Source organism: Palaemon carinicauda, chromosome 21 (genome assembly GCF_036898095.1).
Source record: "Palaemon carinicauda isolate YSFRI2023 chromosome 21, ASM3689809v2, whole genome shotgun sequence".
Taxonomy (NCBI): Eukaryota; Metazoa; Arthropoda; class Malacostraca; order Decapoda; family Palaemonidae; genus Palaemon; species Palaemon carinicauda.
The window spans coordinates 30,532,602-30,554,004 of record NC_090745.1 but is presented as its reverse complement, the minus strand read 5'-3'; the positions used below and the strand labels follow the sequence as shown (position 1 = coordinate 30,554,004).

Sequence of the window (21,403 nt, the reverse complement as noted above, 5' to 3'; positions counted from 1 at the left end):
AGCTGCCCTCAACAAATCAAACTTCGAACACATAAGTGTGACCCATGCCAAAAGACTATTAAATAAATCAAATACATATGCTAAGGCATTAAAATCAAACCAACCTAGCACTGCCAATAGCTCAAAAAAAAGTATACTATCTGACAAAATGTCAAATAAAGAGGTAACCTTATCACCTCCTGAGGCTTTACCACGGTGTATTAACACTAGGTCATTGCCCATTGCTGTACAGCCTTCAGCCGCCATTACAAAAAGTAATACAAACCTCTCTCAGGCCATGTCCATGCCTGATCTGATGGTGGTTCCACTTAAGACTAACTTACCTGATGCACCTGTTGTGGGAAAGGTGCAAAAACCTCGAATCCCACCATCTATTAATCGCAAAAGAGAGAGACCTCCATCTCTCTCTCCACCCTCCATTAGAAACGTTAAGGTTATGACATCAAATAAATTTGATGTTTTGTCTGTTGATGTTTCTAATGAACCAGAAGATGGACTGAATAAATCAGAAATTCAAGTTGAGGTCCACCATCCACCTCAACAAATAGATAAAAAGAATACAAAGAAAATCACCAACGTTAAACCCAACATAACAAGACCACCTCTGAAGAAACCTACTGGTAATAATGTTACATTAAAAACTTCTAATGGGAAGACCTCATCCAAGATGTCTTCCAGAAATAATCCATAGTTTTCTCCTCCATTTTGCAATGGAACTGTCAGGGTTTGAGGGCGAAATATGAAGAACTTAAGCTCCTAATTCATGAGCATTCCCCCATAATTGTATGTCTACAGGAAAGTATGCTTGATTCTAACACTCCTAGTCCTCGAGAGTATGTTAGCTATAGAACACCATATAATCAACAAGCAGGGAGCCATGGCGGAAGTCTCATGTACATTCGTCGAGATGTTCCCCAAATACCCATGTCTATACGTACAACCCTGCAGGCAGTTGTTGTACAAATTGATATAGGGAGAAAATATACAATATGCTCTCTGTACTTACCTCCAAATGATAATATTTTATATGATGATTTAGCAGAGGTCATTCAACAACTCCCTCAACCTTTTCTCTTACTGGGAGATATGAATGGTAGACATCCTTTATGGGGTGATATCCTAGCAAACACAAGGGGCAATATTATCTCATCAATTGTGGAGAATGAGGATGTGGGACTCCTTAATACAGGAGAGCCCACACACTTCCATGTTCAGACAGGTACTTTGTCATGCATTGACCTTTCAATTGCAAGCTCTAACTGCCTTCTTGATTTTGATTGGAGGACATTAGATGATTGGCATACTAGTGATCATGCACCAATCATTATAAACACCAACAAAGGTCCGCCTTTGCAAAGATCGCCACGTTGGAATCTAGACAAGGCAGACTGGGTTAAATTTTGTGAGCTAAGTGAAATCGAAGGGAGAGCAGAACAGTTTGAAAGTGTTGATGATGCCATAGACCTACTGAATGGAACTCTTCATACAGCAGGAGTCAATTCAATTCCCAAAACAACAGGGTTATTCAAACGACGACCAGTCCCGTGGTGGTCTTCAGAACTAACTGCACTCCACAGAGCCACAAGAAGATCTCTAACACGATTGCGTAGACGCAGAACTGATGAGAATTTAATAATGTACAAGAAATGTAGAGCACAGTTCCGTCGTGCCATGAAAGAAGCAAGGCGCCAGTCATGGATGTCTTTTGTTTCCTCTATTAACAGTAGAACACCACCATCTTCTGTGTGGAGGAAAGTAAAAAAGATAGCTGGCAAATTCACCCCCAACCCACCACCAGTGTTGAAGGTGAATGGCCAGTATGTAACTGAAGCAAATGAAGTTAGCAATGCCCTGGCTAATCATTTTTCAAATGTATCCAGCAAGTGTGAAGGAGCCCCTGGTCACCAGTATAGGAGCACTGAAGAAAAGAAAATTTTAAATTTTGCAACAAGAAGGGAAGAGTCGTATAATTCTCCTTTCACTGAAAGAGAATTTGATTCCGCACTTGCTCATTGCAACGATACAGCCCCTGGACCCGATGGAATTCCATATGCAATGATTAAACATGTACATTTTAATACAAAGCTATTTATTTTAAGCATTATTAATAGAATATGGCATGATCATAGCTACCCAAGTGTTTGGGAACTAGCCATTATTTTAGCCTTTTTAAAACCCGGTAAAGACAAGTTTTTAGCAGCAAACTATCGTCCTATTGCATTGACATCTTGTTTATGTAAAATCATGGAGAAGATGGTCAATGCAAGGCTGATATGGTACCTTGAAAAGAAAGGTATTTTATCACCGATTCAATGTGGATTCCGAAAAATGCACTCAACGACTGATGTGTTGATACAACTTGAGTCATCTATTTGTGAAGCCTTTGCTTCCAAACAGCACCATGTTACAGTATTTTTTGACCTTGAAAAGGCATATGATACCACATGGAGATATGGTATTCTTAAAACCATTCATGAATTGGGATTGAGAGGAGAGCTGCCACTATTTATTCAGGCATTTCTTTCACGTAGAGTTTTTCAAGTGAGAGTGGGGGAAACTCTATCAGAGAGTAAGTGCCAGGAAGAAGGAGTTCCTCAGGGTAGTGTGCTGAGTGTAACCCTTTTTGCACTAGCAATTAATGGGATATCCTCAGCCATTCCCCAGGATGTTCTCTCAACACTATTTGTGGATGATCTCTCAATATCATTTGCTGGCACTAGAATGGCAATGGTTGAGAGAAAAATCCAACTCTCTATTGATAAAATTATCCAGTGGGCTGACATGAATGGATTTAAGTTCTCGACAAGTAAAACTACCATTGTCCATTTTTGTCGTATCCGGGGAGTACATCCAGACCCGGATATATACATTAAAGGTCAACGGATACCATGTGTATCGGAAACCAAATTTTTAGGTTTGATATTTGACTGTAGACTTACATGGGTTTCTCACCTAAAAGCGCTAAAAGCTAAATGTGTGGAAGCTCTGAATATCTTAAAAGTATTGTCTCATACATCATGGGGGGCAGACCGCAATACTATTTTAAAATTATACAAGGCCTTGATTTTTTCCAAAATTAATTATGGTTGTGAGGTATATTCTTCAGCCACCCCAAGCCGGTTAAAAATATTAGACTCGATACATCATGCAGGTATTAGATTATCTACTGGAGCTTTTAAAACCTCGCCTATCCCAAGTCTCCTTGTTGATGCTGGAGAGTTACCTCTAGACCTTTACCGAATGTCTTCCATTCTTCGGTATTGGTTTAGATTGCAAAGACTCCCTAGCTCTCTAGCCTTTCAGACTGCAAGCCTTGTAAGACACGCATCATACTTTGAGTTGCACCCAAAATCTCCTCAACCTTATGGCTTTCGGGTGAAACGATTTTTAAATAGTCTGGATATAATTAGAAATAAGGTACTTCCATTCAAGGTATCATCAACGCCTCCATGGAAATTACCTGACATATCTTTTTGTAAATACTTTATTGGAGTTAAGAAGAATATGACTGACTTAGAATCCAGGTCTCTTTTTATGGAACATGTCGAAGAACATAGGGGATCGACTTTTATATATACTGATGGCTCCAAATCTGATGCTGGCGTTGGATTTGGAGTACATAGTAATGATTTTAATTGTAGAGGTGCACTTCCTCTAACAGCTTCCATATTTACTGCCGAACTGTATGGCATATTAACCGCTATTGAGAAAATAGCTTTGGAAAAGGAGGGTAATTTTACAATTTTTAGTGATGCAAGGAGTGTTCTTCAAGCTTTAGAAGTTTTTAATTCTAGTAACCCTCTAGTTTTAAAGATTTTAGAATGGCTTTTTATTATTGGACGGAAAGGTATAACTGTTCGATTTTGTTGGGTTCCAGCACATGTAGGTGTGTCTGGGAATGAGAAGGCAGATTTACTGGCGAAGAATGCGGCATCCGAGTTGCTACCAAGGAGGTATCCCATTCCATGTAACGATCTCCTACCTTACATCAAGAAATTGGTTTGTGATAAATGGCAACAGCACTGGGACAGTCAAGACGGCAATAAAATGAAGGAAGTAACAAATATCATATCACCTTGGAGGTATAACATGATTCCCCGAAAATGGGAGACGACTCTTTGTCGTCTCCGTATTGGTCACACACGGTTGACACACGAGTTTCTGCTGAAGGGCCAACACCAACCGTATTGCGAGGACTGCTTAGTACCTTTAACAGTGAGGCATTTGTTGACCGAATGCCCTAATTTTACTAACTTGAGAAATAGATATCTGTTTGAGGCTCGAGGTGAGGATGGCAGGTTTATCCTTGCCAAGATTCTTGGACATGATGTGTCTTACTATGCGAGCGGAATTTTTAGATTTATTTCAGAAGCAGGTCTTCTGAAAACTATTTAACTATTTTAATGACTTCTTAATTTTTATGGTTTTAATCGAATTCTCTTTTAATTTTCATATACAGTAAATGGTATCGGCGTCAATGACCTTAGATGTCAGGATGCCAGAAAACTTTCAATCAATCAATCACTGACATGTCTATTGCAGTCCGGAGGTTCCCCCACTGACATGTCTACTGTAGTCAGGAGGTTCTCCACTGACATGTCTACTGCAGTCAGGAGGTTCCCCCATTGACATGTCTACTGCAGTCAGGAGGTTCTCCCACTGACATGTCTACTGCAGTCAGGAGGTTTCCCCACTGACATGTCTACTGCAGTCAGGAGGTTCCCCCACTGACATGTCTACTGCAGTCAGGAGGTTTCCCCACTGACATGTCTACTGCAGTCAGGAGGTTTCCCCACTGACATGTCTACTGCAGTCAGTAGGTTTCCCCACTGACATGTCTACTGCAGTCAGGAGGTTTCCCCACTGACATGTCTACTGCAGTCAGGAGGTTTCCACACTGACATGTCTACTGCAGTCAGGAGGTTTCCCCACTGACATGTCTACTGCAGTCAGGAGGTTTCCCCACTGACATGTCTACTGCAGTCAGGAGGTTCCCCCACTGACATGTCTACTGCAGTCAGGAGGTTCCCCCACTGACATGTCTACTGCAGTCAGGAGGTTCCCCCACTGACATGTCTACTGCAGTCAGGAGGTTCTCCCACTGACATGTCTACTGCAGTCAGGAGGTTCCCCCACTGACATGTCTACTGCAGTCAGGAGGTTCCCCCACTGACATGTCTACTGCAGTCAGGAGGTTCTCCCACTGACATGTCTACTGCAGTCAGGAGGTTCCCCCACTGACATGTCTACTGCAGTCAGGAGGTTCCCCCACTGACATGTGTACCGCAGTCAGGAGGTTCCACACTGACATGGCTACTGCAGTCAGGGGGTTCCCCCACTGACATGTGTACTGCAGTCAGGGTGTCCCCCCCCACTGACATGTCTGCCGGAGTCAGGGTGTCCCCCCCTCCACTGACATGTCTGTCGGAGTCAGGGTGTCCCCCCCCACTGACATGTGTGCCGGAGTCAGGGTGTCCCCCCCCACTGACATGTGTGCCGGAGTCAGGGTGTCCCCCCCCCACTGACATGTGTGCCGGAGTCAGGGTGTCCCCTCCCACTGACATGTGTGCCGGAGTCAGGGTGTCCCCCCCCCACTGACATGTCTGCCGGAGTCATGGTGTGCCCCCCCACTGACATGTCTGCCGGAGTCAGGGCGTGCCCCCCCACTGACATGTCTGTCGGAGTTAGGGTGTCCCCCCCACTGACATGTCTGTCGGAGTCAGGGTGTCCCCCCCCACTGACATGTCTGCCGGAGTCAGGGTGTCCACCCCCCACTGACATGTCTGCCGGAGTCAGGGTGTCCCCCCCCCACTGACATGTCTGCCGGAGTCAGGGTGTCCCCCCCCACTGACATGTCTGCCGGAGTCAAGGTGTCCCCCCACTGACATGTCTGCCGGAGTCAAGGTGTCCCCCACACTGACCTGTCTGCCGGAGTCAGGGTGTCCCCCCCCACTGACATGTCTGCCGGAGTCAGGGTGACCCCCCCTCACTGACATGTGTGCCGGAGTCAGGGTTTCCCCTCCCACTGACATGTGTGCCGGAGTCAGGGTGTCCCCCCACACTGACTTGTATGCCGGAGTCAGGGTGTCCCCCCCCCACTGACATGTGTGTCGGAGTCAGGGTGTCCCCCCCCCCCCACTGACATGTCTGCCGGAGTCAGGGTGTCCCCCCCCCCCACTGACATGTCTGCCGGAGTCAGGGTGTCCCCCCCCCACTGACATGTCTGCCGGAGTCAGGGTGTCCCCCCCCACTGACATGTGTGCCGGAGTCAGGGTGTCCCCCCCCACTGACATGTCTGCCGGAGTCAGGGTGTCCCCCCCCACTGACATGTCTGCCGGAGTCAGGGTGTCCCCCCCCACTGACATGTCTGCCGGAGTCAGGGTGTCCCCCCCCACTGACATGTCTGCCGGAGTCAGGGTGTGCCCCCCCACTGACATGTCTGCCGGAGTCAGGGTGTGCCCCCCCACTGACATGTGTGCCGGAGTCAGGGTGTCCCCCCCCACTGACATGTGTGCCGGAGTCAGGGTGTGCCCCCCACTGACATGTCTGTCGGAGTCAGGGTGTCCCCCCCCACTGACATGTCTGCCGGAGTCAGGGTGTCCCCCCCCACTGACATGTGTGCCGGAGTCAGGGTGTCCCCTCCCACTGACATGTGTGCCGGAGTCAGGGTGTCCCCTCCCACTGACATGTGTGCCGGAGTCAGGGTGTCCCCTCCCACTGACATGTGTGCCGGAGTCAGGGTGTCCCCTCCCACTGACATGTGTGCCGGAGTTAGGGTGTCCCCTCCCACTGACATGTGTGCCGGAGTCAGGGTGTCCCCTCCCACTGACATGTGTGCCGGAGTCAGGGTGTCCCCTCCCACTGACATGTGTGCCGGAGCCAGGGTGTCCCCCCCCCCCCACTGACATGTCTGCCGGAGCCAGGGTGTCCCCCCCCACTGACATGTCTGCCGGAGCCAGGGTGTCCCCCCCCCACTGACATGTCTGCCGGAGCCAGGGTGTGCCCCCCCCCACTGATATGTCTGTCGGAGTCAGGGTGTCCCCCCCCACTGACATGTCTGCCGGAGTCAAGGTGTCCTCCCCCACTGACATGTCTGCCGGAGTCAGGGTGTCCCCCCCCCCACTGACATGTCTGCTGGAGTCAGGGTGTCCCCCCCCCCCACTGACATGTCTGCTGGAGTCAGGGTAACCCCCCCCACTGACATGTCTGCCGCAGTCAGGGTGTCCCCCCCCACTGACATGTCTGCCGCAGTCAGGGTGTTCCCCCCCACTGACATGTCTGTCGGAGTCAGGGTGTCCTCCCCACCGACCTGTCTGCCGGAGTCAGGGTGTCCCCCCACCGACCTGTCTGCCGGAGTCAGGGTGTCCCCCCCACCGACCTGTCTGCCATAGTCAGGGTGTCCCCCCCACCGACATGTCTGCCGGAGTCAGGGTGTCCCTCCCCCACTGACATGTCTGCCAGAGTCAGGGTGTCTCCCCCACTGACATGTGTGCCGGAGTCAGGGTGTCCCCCCCCCCACTGACATGTCTGCCAGAGTCAGGGTGTCCCCCCCCACTGACATGTCTGCCAGAGTCAGGGTGTCTCCCCCCCACTGACATGTCTGCCAGAGTCAGGGTGTCTCCCCCCCTGACATGTGTGCCAGAGTCAGGGTGTCCCCCCCCCACTGACATGTCTGCCAGAGTCAGGGTGTCTCCCCCACTGACATGTGTGCCGGAGTCAGGGTGTCCCCCCCCCACTGACATGTCTGTCGGAGTCAGGGTGTCCCCCCCCCACTGACATGTCTGCCGGAGTCAGGGTGTCCCCCCCCACTGACATGTGTGCCGGAGTCAGGGTGTCCCCCCCCCACTGACATGTCTGCCATAGTCAGGGTGTCCTCCCCCACTGACATGTGTGCCGGAGTCAGGGTGTCTCCCCCACTGACATGTGTGCCGGAGTCAGGGTGTCTCCCCCACTGACATGTGTGCCGGAGTCAGGGTGTCCCCCCCCCCCACTGACATGTCTTCCAGAGTCAGGGTGTCTCCCCCACTGACATGTGTGCCGGAGTCAGGGTGTCCCCCCCCACTAACATGTCTGTCGGAGTCAGGGTGTCCCCCCCACTGACATGTCTACCGCAGTCAGGTGGTCCCCCCACTGACATGTCTACCGTAGGCAAGGGTTCCCCCCAATGACATATCTACCGCAGTGAAGGGGTCCCCAATTACATGTCTACCGCAGTCGGGGACCCCCAATGACATGTGTACCGCAGTCAGGGGTTCCCCACTGACATGTCTGCCAGTCAGGAGATCCAACCACTGACATGTCTACTGCAGTCAGCTGGTCCCCCACTGACATGTCTACCACAGTCAAAGGGTCCCCACAATGACATGTCTACCGCATCGGGGTCCCCCAATGACATGTCTACCTCAGTCAGGGGTCCCCCCAATTACATGTCTACTTTAGTCAGGGGCCCCCTCATTCACATATCTACTGCAGTCAGGGGGTCCCCCACTAACATGTCTACTGCAGTCAGGGGGTCCCCCACTAACATGTCTACTGCAGTCAGGGGGGTCCCCCCCACTGACATGTCTACTGCAGTCAGGGGGGTCCCCCCACTGACATGTCTACTGCAGTCAGGGGGGTCCCCCCACTGACATGTCTACTGCAGTCAGGGGGGGTCCCCCCACTGACATGTCTACTGCAGTCAGGGGGGGTCCCCCCACTGACATGTCTACTGCAGTCAGGGGGGGTCCCCCCACTGACATGTCTACTGCAGTCAGGGGGGGTCCCCCCACTGACATGTCTACTGCAGTCAGGGGGGATCCCCCCACTGACATGTCTACTGCAGTCAGGGGGGGTCCCCCCACTGACATGTCTACTGCAGTCAGGGGGGGTCCCCCCACTGACATGTCTACTGCAGTCAGGGGGGGTCCCCCCACTGACATGTCTACTGCAGTCAGGGGGTCACCCCACTGACATGTCTACTGCAGTCAGGGGTCCCCCCACTGACATGTCTGACAGTCAGGAGATCCAACCACTGACATGTCTACCTCAGTCAGGTGGTCCCCCACTGACATGTCTGACAGTCAGGAGATCCAACCACTGACATGTCTACCGCAGTCAGGTGGTCCCCCACTGACATGTCTACCGCAGTCAGGTGGTCCCCCACTGACATGTCTAATGCAGTCAGGTGGTCCCCCACTGACATGTCTACCGCAGTCGGGGGTCCCACAATGACATGTCGAGAATGTAAGAGTATAGCTTGACAAGTCCAGGTCCACTCTCAATGCTGACAAGCCTTTCTTCGGAATTGTGAACAGGCGGCCTTGGAACTTCAGTGATCGATCACGTTTGATTGCTTTCTTCTTGAGTAACTCTGCGGTGTATTCTTTCAGGATGGGAGTGGATTTCTGGGAGAAGGTCACTGGTGGAGGAGGAGGACCTTGTGGCCATTTTCACCTCAAACCTTTAGAGGTTATGCTAAGAGCCCACAGACCGAAGGTCCAATGGTCTCGAAAGTGGTAAAGTCACCCCCCTACTGGGACCACCTCGTTGTGAGGGAGTGAATCTAGTCCTTTCCTTCTCCGAGCCCCCTTTTTCCTAGGTCCGCCTCGATGGCGGGACTGTCTTCTATTCCTGTAGCTTCCTCTCTGGTGTCCACGAAAGGAGCCTGAGGGTTCGGATCTAGGGCTGTATGCAGGCGAGGACATCCCAACGGGGTTAGGCTGTGTACCTGGGGAATCAGTGAGGTAGACCACCTGATGAGGGGGATTCGGATGCATAGACGTCGAATCAGAGGAAGGCTGTGATGACGAGTGGGTAACCGACTATCGATTCCTGTCTGATAGAGGCCTCAGACAGAACGCATTTCCCACAACTAACCCGATCAGACCATCAAACGTGTAGGTCGGATTGGAAGGGCAGAGATTGGTTCTTCCTGAATATCCGAAACAAAGCCTCAGTGGGATAAATCGAGGCTAGGGTCTCCCCGAGGTGGGGTCCGGCTCTTTAAGAGTCGGTATGGCCGAACCTTCTTTGTCAGTTTGAATAGTAAGACCTGTCCATTTATCCATAATAGACAAGGCAACGATGAGAGCGGTTGTAGATATGGCGTATTCCCCATTGTGTGGGATGAGCTTGGAATTATCGTACCCCCCAGACCGACAACATCCTGGTCCAGACAGATCGGGCCTGCTCTTTAGGAAATAATACAGTTACCTTCGGTACCTTGTCTAACCTAACCAAGGCAAGCTCTTTCAATCGAACGAATCCGTTGAATGGGAATTCTAGTACCTGAGAGTAAAAGCTAGGTCCCCCAGAGGGAGGACGTCTATGCCATCCAGAGTTATGTTACCATCTATATATGGAACACGTAAGGCAAATCTATTAGGCGTTTTTTTTATCGAAGGAGGTTACTTCGATACGGCTGGGGCTGTAGGGGGAAGCATCCGAGTTCCTGAACGGATCCGACTCACCACCATATCTTTGAGCTCCGTCATAGCCCCTTGGCTTTCCCTAGAATGTGTTGCTTTTAGCAGTTACTGTTTTATGCAAGGTAACATGAACATCAGGATCCTTTAAGGGTCCTAGGTCGGTGACGCAGGTAATTGCAAAGCTGAAGGCTCAAAACTCATCCCCACCTACCTGCCCGTCCATGGGGTCGTCGTCCAACCTTAGAGAGGACACTCCGAGGAGATAGGGACCTCTAGATGGAGCATTCCTTCCCAACCTCGATACCCAAGGGCGGAGAGCCTCTCTTGCAGGCCGGAGAGATTCATCATCATCCTGAAAGAAGTGAGAGGATTAGTGATGAAGGAGAAGACCGTTGTCCTCAATAAGCAATGCATACATTAATCCGGATCAAATCATCGCCAAAAGATACCAAAAGGAAATATATTAGAACCAACTTACCCCATGGGTCCGAAGTAGCGAGGACATCTCGTAGCAGAACGCGCATGATTCCGGGAACCATGTAGGCGGACCTTCTGTAAAAGAAAGGGGACATAAGTCTGGATGTTCCTTGAAACTTTGGTTAGTGATCCTATTCACAGGCTGGGATCAGCCGTATAACTCATAAAAAGCAATTTTAAAGAAAAGCCATTTAATTTACTATCTTTGGGGTATAGTGCGACACTTGTATTCATGAAATGTGACACTGTTGGCGCATTCGCCATAGGTTGGCCACCCCTGACTCAGACGTTCAGAACCGGGGCTAACATTATTTTACCGATGAGGTTTATGGTTACATGTTATGTGGTTACTGGATATTAGTATTCTATTGATTCACCTGTACACTGACCAGAGTCTCAAGGAACAGTAGATAGCCTCTCATGGCATGGCTGGTCTCGACGTGGCCCTTCACTAGAAGGGGCCAACATTCGGTTCCAAGTACTGAGTGGAAATCTATTTCTATCTGAACACGATGTTATATGGATATTTATCCATATTTATACATAGTTAGAATTGAATATGCATAAGTATAGGCATAATTAATTTATTTCTATTTGAACACGATGTTGTATGGATATTTACCCATATTTATACATAGTTAGAATTAAATGTATGCATAATTATAGGCATAATTATGTTCATATATTTTCATTAGGACTTCAAGAATAGCTAATGAATATTACCAACGCAAATTCAAAGTGTCATTAAAGTAAGTACAGTTTACTTTGTATTCATGTTAAATCCTTTCCTTTACAGCTAAAACAAAAGATTTGCCACCCGTGGTCTGAGTGATCTCTGTTGCTACCGGGGATCCGGTAACAAAGGTCCGTCATAGTGACAACGTGAACACCAGAGGAAATCTAATATTAACCTCAATGCTGAACGCCTGTACGATATCCGGTTAAGCCGGAGATTTGATGAAAAAGACCGTAAAAACGATATTGTGATTATTCTTGAAAAAGGGTTCATACCCTGGTTCTGATCGTCTGATTGATCAAAATGTTAACTCCGGTTCTGATCGTCTGATTGATCTCTGTTTGTACCGGAAAACCAGTGACAAAGGTCCGTCATCGTGAAATCGTGATCCTCATCAGTACGATAACATTCCCCAATACTGAATGTCTGTGTTATCTCCAGTGAAGCCGGAGATTCGATGAAAAAGGGGACCGTAATAATGTAATTGTGATCAATCATGACAAAGGTTCGTGTGCAAAAGGCCTCAGCCGGAGTCTGAGTGCCGGATTTGACCGTTGCACTCCAAATATCTGACTAGTTCACACCTAATGAGTATCCATTATAGTGGAGTATAACTCAAGGCGGAGCTAAGGGTGTTGGCATAAAGCGACCCCAAATAATGACTCATACACTAACGTAACCTATTAATAGTGCTAGCTCTATTAACAGTAACCACAACAATAAAACGTGAATATCCTTAAACGTAATATCATTAAACGTATTAACATCAACTCGGAGAATAAGAAGAAGCAGGAATAACTCGTTATCGTATAAAAACGGAAAACGGGAAATCTACCTCTCTTACTCGAGCTTAAAAAAGAAAACGAGAGAAGGGGGTAACTCATATCTGTAGAAACAGAAAGCGAGCACACACTGCTCACGCTCTCAAGGTTACATAATAACAACTAACATCACACAATAAAATAAGAAAAATAATAAATTTGATTGCTTTTTCCTTAGTAAAGTAACCAAGAACGAAGAATAACGACAACGTAACAATAAACATAAAGATATAGTCCAAATCGAGCACCTTCCTGAGGTGTGATCATAACAATAACAAAGACTAAATCGCTATTCTTCGTAGGTCTAAATTGGACTTGCTAGCAAATAAATACCATAGTAAAAACCAATAATAAATAATGATGATAAAATTGGTCAAAAAACCGTAAGTGATATAATCTAGATGACAGAGTACCAGATGGGCAAAATTAACTTGAAAATCTACTGAAGCGAACAACACCCAAAATGGCTGCCGGCACCGAGGCCGGCCAACCGCTTCCAAAACTAATATCCGCAATACTGGAAAAGGAACAAATGCCCGGTACTGAAATAAACTGTCAAAACAAACTATGGTACTTAACATTGCTAAAGGTGAAGTAGCAACGTCAGCCATATTGAATTAACGACAATTACATCCGAAAATCACTATACAAAAACTTATCAACTATGCGGGCAAGTCCAATACAGAAGGATGACCTAGAAGGCGTTCGTGTGGGTGACGTGGTGTGGCCCAAGTGTGGTTTCTGGGGTCTTTGTTACGGCCCTTCCCTTTGATGGAGGAGTTATCTAAATGGAAGACAGCCTGTGAATAGTGGTTTTCACACGCCCCTAATGTATACACAATACTCAAGAAGTGCTCGCGCGAGGGTTGTAACCTCTGCATTCCATGCTTTTAATTTTCTCTGGTATATTTGGAAGATTTATATCAGAAAAAGTACAAAGAAGGACTTTTTCACCGGCCGTCACAGGTCGACCCAGAAATGGTTTTAATTGCAGAGGTGCACTTCCACTAACAGCTTCCATATTTACTGCCGAACTGTATGGCATACTAACCGCTATTGAGAAAATAGCGTTGGAGAAGGAGGGTAATTTTACAATTTTTAGTGATGCAAGGAGTGTCCTTCAAGCTTTAGAAGTTTTTAATTCTAGCAACCCTCTAGTTTTAAAGATTTTAGAATGGCTTTTTATTATTGGACGGAGAGGTATAACAGTTAGATTTTGTTGGGTTCCAGCTCATATAGGTGTGTCTGGGAATGAGAAGGCAGATTCACTGGCAAAGAATCCTGCATCCGAGTTGCTGCCAAGAAGATATCCCATTCTGTGTAACGATTTCCTACCTAACATCAAGAAATTGCTTTGTAATAAATGGCAACAGCACTGGGATAGTCTAGATGGGATTAAAATGAGAGAAGTAACATGCCATATCTCCTTGGAGGTATAACATGATGCCCCAAAAATGGGAGACTTCTCTTTGTCGTCTCCGTATTGGTCACACTCGGTTGACACACGAGTATCTGCTGAAGGGCCAACACCAACCCTATTGTGACGACTGTTTAGTACCTCTAACAGTGAGGCATTTGTTGACCGAATGCCCCAATTATAATAACTTAAGGAATAGATATTTGTTTGAGGCTCAAGGTGAGGGTGGCAGGTTCATCCTCGCCAAAATTCTTGGACATGATGTGTCCTACTATGCAAGTGGCATTTTTAGATTTATTTCAGAAGCAGGTCTTCTGAAAACTATCTAACGTTTATAATGACATCCAACTTTTACGGTTTTAATTGAATAATCTTTAATTTTTTTGTATATATAAACTAAATGATATCGGCGTCAATGACCTTAGATGTCAGGATGCCTGAAAACCTTAAATCAATCAATCAATCAATCCTTCACCTCACAAGGGTGTTAGGAGGCAACTCTTTGGCTCGTCATCCCCGCAGTCCGCCGCAGAGGAACCTCGCTGTCGTTCACCTACCCTGCCAGCTACATCCCTGGACCTCTCCGCAGATCGTTCGCGATCTCCTTCGGTGGAAGGTCGTCCTTACAAAGGACACGCCGACCTTCCACCCCCCAGACCTGCTGACCTGCCGTCGCCGTTCCTGGCCGCTGATGCGATTTGGGTGCCTACGAACCCTGTTTTTAAACGGGCATCGGTCACTTCGGGGCACAAGGGACTTTCTCACAATGTGACTAAGTCCCTTACGCGCCAGGTATCCCCTGCGCGCCATCATTCACCTGCGCGCCAGCGCGCAATTGCACGCAAGCGCTTTCCAGCTGCTGATCCTGTTATAGCGCGCCAGCGCTCTCCTACGCACCAGCACTCCCCTGCGCGCCAACGATCTCCTGCGCACCCACGATCTTCGGATCTGGTCACAAAGGGGAAGGTAATCTCTTCCCCTGCTCGCCAGCGCGCCATCCTTCACCTACGCGCCATCGCGCGCAGTCTACATTGCGCGCCCACGCGAGCCCTGCGCGCCCACGCGAGCCCTGCGCGCCCACGCGAGCCCTGCGCGCCCACGCGAGCCCTGCGCGCCCACGCGAGCCCTGCGCGCCCACGCGAGCCCTGCGCGCCCACGCGAGCCCTGCGCGCCCACGCGAGCCCTGCGCGCCCACGCGAGCCCTACCCGCCTATGCGAGCCCTACCCACCCATGCGAGCCCTGCGCGCCCTCCTGTTGTTGTTCCTGATGTGCGCCCTCATGCGCGCCCGCGCGCAAGGGGTATATCCCCTACACGCGCGCCCAACGTTATCGCCCTAACGGGCACTTATTCAGCTTGCTGCATGCCCCCTGCTGTAACCAGAACGCGCCTCTGCGCGCCATCGATTGCCGACGCGCGCTTCTCCCGCGCGCTCTTGCCATTGCCTACGCGTGCCCGCACGCGATTCAGGTAAAATTCCATTATGTGATACCCAGCGCGACCCCTAGCGCGATCCCCAGCGCGAGGCTGCAGGACGACGCGCGGCCAGGTCATCGTCATTACGTTCCCCCCCCCCGCAAGCGCAGAACAGCGCGCTCGCCAGAGGGAGGGAGAACTCCGGATAGGTCCAGGAAATTGCCTTCTTCATTTCAGGCCGACCCTGCTTTGGTAACTCCTCCTAAGGATCGAACGATCCCTTCCCTCCAGAGGGAGTAGCTGACAGTGCAGCTGTCAGTCGTCAGCCCTGGTTTGGGTCCCTTGTCAGAGCGGTCATACAGGCTGGGACACAAATCGGTGGCAGTTTCGACTTCCCTGAAGAGGAAGAGAGTAGCAGCTGACGTGGTGACTTCTCCGAGGGCGAAGTTGACTACTCGGGAGTCTTTGAGGAAGGCCTCCTCCCCCCCCCCAGACTTTCTCTCCCTCCTTTTAGGACAAAGATTTCCCATCCTCAGGGGAGTCATGTGAGGGAAACCCTACCTCGCGCAGAGAAGTCTTCTCGGGTAGGGGTGGAGAAGAGCCTCCCACCATCACTGCTGGAGTCCTGTATCCCTCCGAGGAGGGAGTCGAAGGACTCCAAGACAATTCCGAAGTCATCCTCAAGGATTAGACCATAGCCAGCCAAGCCCTTGGAGAACGTCCACGAGTCCCCCCAAGAGGAGCCTTTGGGGACAGGAGACTTTGCTGCCAGCCCTTCAGGAGGAGAGCTTCAGGAGTCAGAGCATGCGTTCTGGCAGGTTCTGACCCTTATGAGGAATCTCAATGGGTTCGCGGACCCAGAGATTCCTCCTCGTGAGGGCAAGGACATGGTCTTGGACTGAGTCTTTGGTACTCAAAAACCCTCTAGGGCCAGTGCGGCTTTGCCTTGGTCCCAAGGGGTTAAGAGTGCCAGGGATAAGGTCGAGGGCCAGCTCAGAGCTTGCCGCCTCCAGCCGGTCCAGCGCCAGTAACAAACTCCTCCCGCCTCCTCGTGTCCATCAGAGGAGGTACTATGACATCATGGAGGAGACTTGTTTAGATCTTCCTTTAAACCACTCTTTGGAAGAGCTTACCAGGGGAGTCACTCTAGAGAGAGACTCCACCCGGCAAGTGTCTTTCTCGGCTACGGAGATCCTCAGCCAGGAGAAGGTCCTCAGCCAAGAGAAGGTGGCAAAGTGTGCCATGCAGGCAACTTCGGGGCTGGACATCTGGCTAGGGTCTCTGGGCATCCTGTTATGATCTGAGGACTTGTCCAAGGAGAGTACCAGGAGGGCCGTGGAGACCTTTCTAGTTTCAGGTACTCGTACCGTCTAGTTTCTAGCCCACCAAGTCTCGAACTTGTGGGCTAATACCATCTTGAAGCGTCGAGATGTGGTGTCTGAGAGATTCCACCAGAAAGTCCCCAGCACCGAGATCAGCAGGCTCAGACATTCTTCCATATTGGGGAGGAATCTGTTTGAGCCTAAGGACGTGGAGCAGGCAGCCGAGAGGTGGAGGAAGTCCAACGAGGACTCTCTCCTACATAGGGCTTTAACATCAAAGCCCTGTAAACCTCCAGCAACCCAGCAACCACGCCCTACCAAGACCACGAAACCGGCAATGGCAGCGAAGACAATGGTGTCAAAGCCCTTTCCTGCCAAGGACAAGAAAGGCAAAAAGTCCTCCAGGGGAGGGAAAAATCCTAGAGGGAGTGGCCGAGGCTGCAAATGCTAGAATTGGCAGTCCCCCTGCATGTCCACCAGTGGGGGGATGCCTACAAGGTTGCGCAAGCAGGTGGCAGCAACTTGGGGCCGATTCCTGGACGATTTCCGTAATCAGTCGGGGATATCGCGTCCCGTTCATAACATCTCTACCTCTCCTGACAGCGGATCCAGTGTCGTTGAACTCCCTTGCTATGGGATCAGCAAGGGGGCAAGCCCTTCGGGCAGAAGTCGAGACCTAGTTGAAGAAGGGCGCTCTCCAAGAGGTCGTCGACGGGTCCCCAGGCATCTTTAGTCGACTCTTTCTTGTAAAGAAGGCGTCTGGAGGCTGGAGACCAGTCATCGACCTCTCAGGTCTGAACAGGTTTGTCAAGCAGACCCCGTTCAGCATGGAGACGGCAGACACGGTCAGACTTGCAGTGAGACCGCAAGACTTCATGTGTACTCTGGATCTGAAGGACTCTTACTTCCAGATCCCAGTCCATCCGTCTTCAAGGAAGTACTTAAGATTCAGCCTAGACAACAAGATCTAACCCTGATATCGTCGTGGGCACACAGGATCGGCATCCGTCTCCTCCGTTATCTGGGCGACTGGCTGATCCTAGGAAACTTGGAGTCAGCCCTTCTTCGACACCGAGACAAACTTTTGGGACTTTGCCAAGATCTGGGGATCATGGTAAATCTCGAGAAGTCTTCTCTGCTTCCTACACAGAGACTGGTATATCTAGGCATGATAATAGACACCAATCTCCACAAAGCCTTCCCATCAGACGACAGGATAGCAAGGCTGAGGAGGGTCGCAAGCCCTTTCCTCAGACGAGAAGAACTTCCAGCCCAATCATGGTTAAGTCTTCTCGGTCACCTCTCATCCCTGGCCCGTCTAGTTCCCAACGGTCGCCTCAGAATGAGATCTCTGCAATGGCGACTCAAGTCCTGGTGGAATCAAGGACACGATTCCCCGGACGTCATGATCCCTATGGGTCCTGCGGAACGGACGGATCTTCAGTGGTGGGTGACAGACAAGAACCTACGAAGAGGAGTGGATCTTCTCGTCCTCCCCCCGGATTTGATGCTGTTTTTGGACGCCTCAAAGATGAGAAAGGGTGGGGGGCCCACGTTCTGCCCCACACGACCTCAGGCCTGTGGTTAGAATCAGAAAAGTGCCTCCATATAAATCTGCTAGAAATGAAGGCCGTATTCCTGGCCCTTCAACAGTTCCAACAATACCTGGTGGGTCACTCTGTGGTGGTGATGAGTGACAACACCACAGTAGTGGCTTACATCAACAAGCAGGGAGGTACCTTTTCAGAGCGGCTATCCCATCTCGCAGTAGAGATACTGAAATGGACCGAAGTCCACTAGATTCCACTATTGGCTCGCTTCATTCCAGGCAAGATGAATGTGCTCGCCGACAGTCTGAGCAGAGCGTCTCAGATAGTGAGTACCGAGTGGTCTTTGGATCATCTAATAGCCAAAAAAGTCCTGACTTTGTGGGGTTCCCCGTCTGTGGATCTGTTCGCTACAGCGCTGAACTTAAGCTCCCGCTGTACTGCTCCCCAGTCCTGGATCCCAAGGCACTCTGGCAAGATGCCTTCCAACGACGGTGGGACAACATCGACGTATACGCCTTTCCCCCGTTCTGTGTGATGAGGAGGGTACTCAACAAGACCAGAATATCGGTCAATCTCTCGATGACCCTGATAGCTCCGCTATGGCATCACGTGGGATGGTTTCCGGACCTTCTGCAACTCCTAACGGAACTTCCGAGAGAACTCCCTCCACGACACGAGCTACTCAAACAACCACACGCCAACATCTTTCACAAAGCCGTAGCTTCGCTTCAACTTCACGCCTGGAGACTATCCATCATCTCCTCGCAGAGAGAGGATTTTCGCAACAGGTTGCGAACAGGATGTCTGGACACCTGCGAAAGTCATCCGCAGGGGTCTACCAGGCAAAGTGGAGAGTTTTCTGTGGTTGGTGTCGTGGAAGGGGTATCTCTCCGCTCGATGCCATATTCCAGCAATAGCGGAGTTCTTCATGTATTTGTGAGAAGAAATGCGCCTTTCAATCTCGGCAGTGAAAGGCTATCGCTCAGCCTTAAGTCTAGCCTTCAGGCATAAGGAGTGGACATTTCTTCTTCGCTGGAACTTTCCCTACTCATACGAAGTTATGAACTTACCTGCTCTCAGTCGGAAGTGAGACCTCCTCCATGGAACATGGTTCGAGTTCTCAGGTCTCTTAAGAGACCTCCCTACGAACCATTACGCCAGGCTTCAGACCGTCACCTGACTTGGAAGACGTTGTTCTTACTAGCTTTGGCTTTGGCCAAGCGAGTAAGTGATTTTCATGGTCTCTCATATGACATCGCCCATTCAAGGGGATGGGGAGAGGTAACGTTCAGATTTGTCCCTAAGGTTGTTGCTAAGACTCAGAATCCGGGAGTGCCGGACCCACGGTTCGACTCTTTCCAGGTTTCGAGTCTTTGTTCTGTAACAGATGACCTAGACCATCTCCTACTGTGCCCAGTAAGGAGTCTGAGGCTATATCTCAAAAGAACGGCTGCAGTTCGTCCCCAAGTGCAGGCATTGTTTGTGAGCACTGGGAGGACAAAGAGGAGGGATACCAAGAATACCATCTTGGCATGGATTCGTAAGGTAATCCGTCTATCCCTGAATCCTGACCCCCCTCCGTCACGTCGCCCTAGAGCACATGATGTCAGGGGCGTAGCAACGTCCCTGGCCTTCAAAAAGAACTACTCAGTGATGCAGGTTCTACAGCAGGGGTGTGGAAGCGTCAGACGACCTTCACAGCCCACTACCTGCAAGACTTGACCCACAGGAGGCTCGATACATTCTCTATCGGCCCTGTGGTGGCTGCACAACAGCTGGTTTAAACCTCAGGCTCCTTAATGGACAAGTAGCAGAAGGTTGAGGGGATTGTTACCCAGTCTTAGTCTGCATGAATGAAAAGGTATATCTGGCCCTTATTCTTTTCTTCATCCTCCCCTCTCTTGGGGAAAACAGCATCCTGGGTTCTCTGCACAGCTGACCTCAAACCACTGCAGGTAAACCATGTTTCCTTGTGTTCCTAGTATTAAGCTAACACTGTCACGTCCCCATACCCTGACGAGGTGGTATTGGGAGAGTCCTAGCCTAAAGTTTCCTTCTAAAGGACTTCAGGTCAACTTCCTAGGATGAGTCACTCTTCAAACCTTCACACACAGCTTACGTAGGCCGCAGCCCTTGCATAGCAAGGTGCTAGCGAGGTGCAGGGACTCCTTATTGTTGAGTGCTGACACACTCAGATACCGAGTCCCCGGGCAAAGCCAAAAGCCAGTACTGGCCGGGACTTACCACCCTTCCTAAGGGTTGAGTCCCCCATATTAAATAGCGTGGTTTGTATTTCAGTTACGGAACAAATGACAAATTCGTAGGTAATTTGTATTTTTCTTAACTATACAAACCTTAGCTATTTAATCAAACTTGCCCGCCAGCCCTATCCCCTGTGAAGTCCTACCTCTAAGCAAAGTGAGCTCAGCACAGGTGTGTGTGAGGGCGGGGAGTAGCAAGCGCCCCCCCCCCCCCGCTAACTAACGGTGGGGTAGTAAACCCTCGTTAAAATTCTAATGGCTCGTCATTTCAGCTACGCTGAAAGTAATTACCCATACTGTATTAAATAGCTAAGGTTTGTATAGTTAGGAAAAATACAAATTCCCTACGAATTTGTCATTTCATGTAAACAATGATGCTTTTTATAGATCTCATTTCTTTTTGTAGTTTTCATAAACATATTTCTTTAGATGCCTCTTTGTATCTAAATAGGTGCCTTGTATAGATATAACCATAATGGTTTTGAAGTTCAGATATTTTATTCAAATGATCTTGTCTGATAGTGGAGCAACTGGCCTCTAATTTAGTCTTTATGAACTTAAAAAGCAAGTATCATTATGAAGTTTTTCTCTTTTTTTACAGTGATTGCTGTGGTGACTTTCTCAGAAAGAGAGAAGAGGTTCAAAGAGATGAGAGAAATGCCTATGGAAGAAATCGAAGATTATGTCATTAAAAATGTAAATCCTGATAATATTAGGGAATTCCTAAGGTAAGGCTTGATGCCGTTGAGAGTTGCTCTGCTTGGAAAAATAGTTGTAGTCGTATGTCATAAAACTTTTTTGAAAGACATGCTGAGATTTTACTGAGGAGAAACCTTTTGATATATTTGATTACAGATCTGAAGGATGTGGATAATATAGGTGGTTCGGTATGAGATTGATTGGTTTGGTGTGGCAAATGTTTTATAACTACTGTACTAACAAATTACTGCACCTAGCCAGCTGTGAATTGATCCATGTGCAACTTTTAAGGAGGA

General features: G+C 49.4%; 1 long non-coding RNA gene across 1 annotated transcript in view; it reads left to right on the top strand.

Moving 5' to 3' along the window:
* LOC137614652 (uncharacterized) overlaps nt 1-21,140 on the top strand; it is a 44,402-nt gene extending 23,262 nt beyond the window's left edge. The window contains exon 2 of the long non-coding RNA XR_011039119.1: nt 21,010-21,140. This is a non-coding gene — a long non-coding RNA (uncharacterized lncRNA). The remainder of the gene's footprint in view (nt 1-21,009) is intronic.
* The last annotated feature ends 263 nt before the right edge of the window (nt 21,141-21,403 follow it).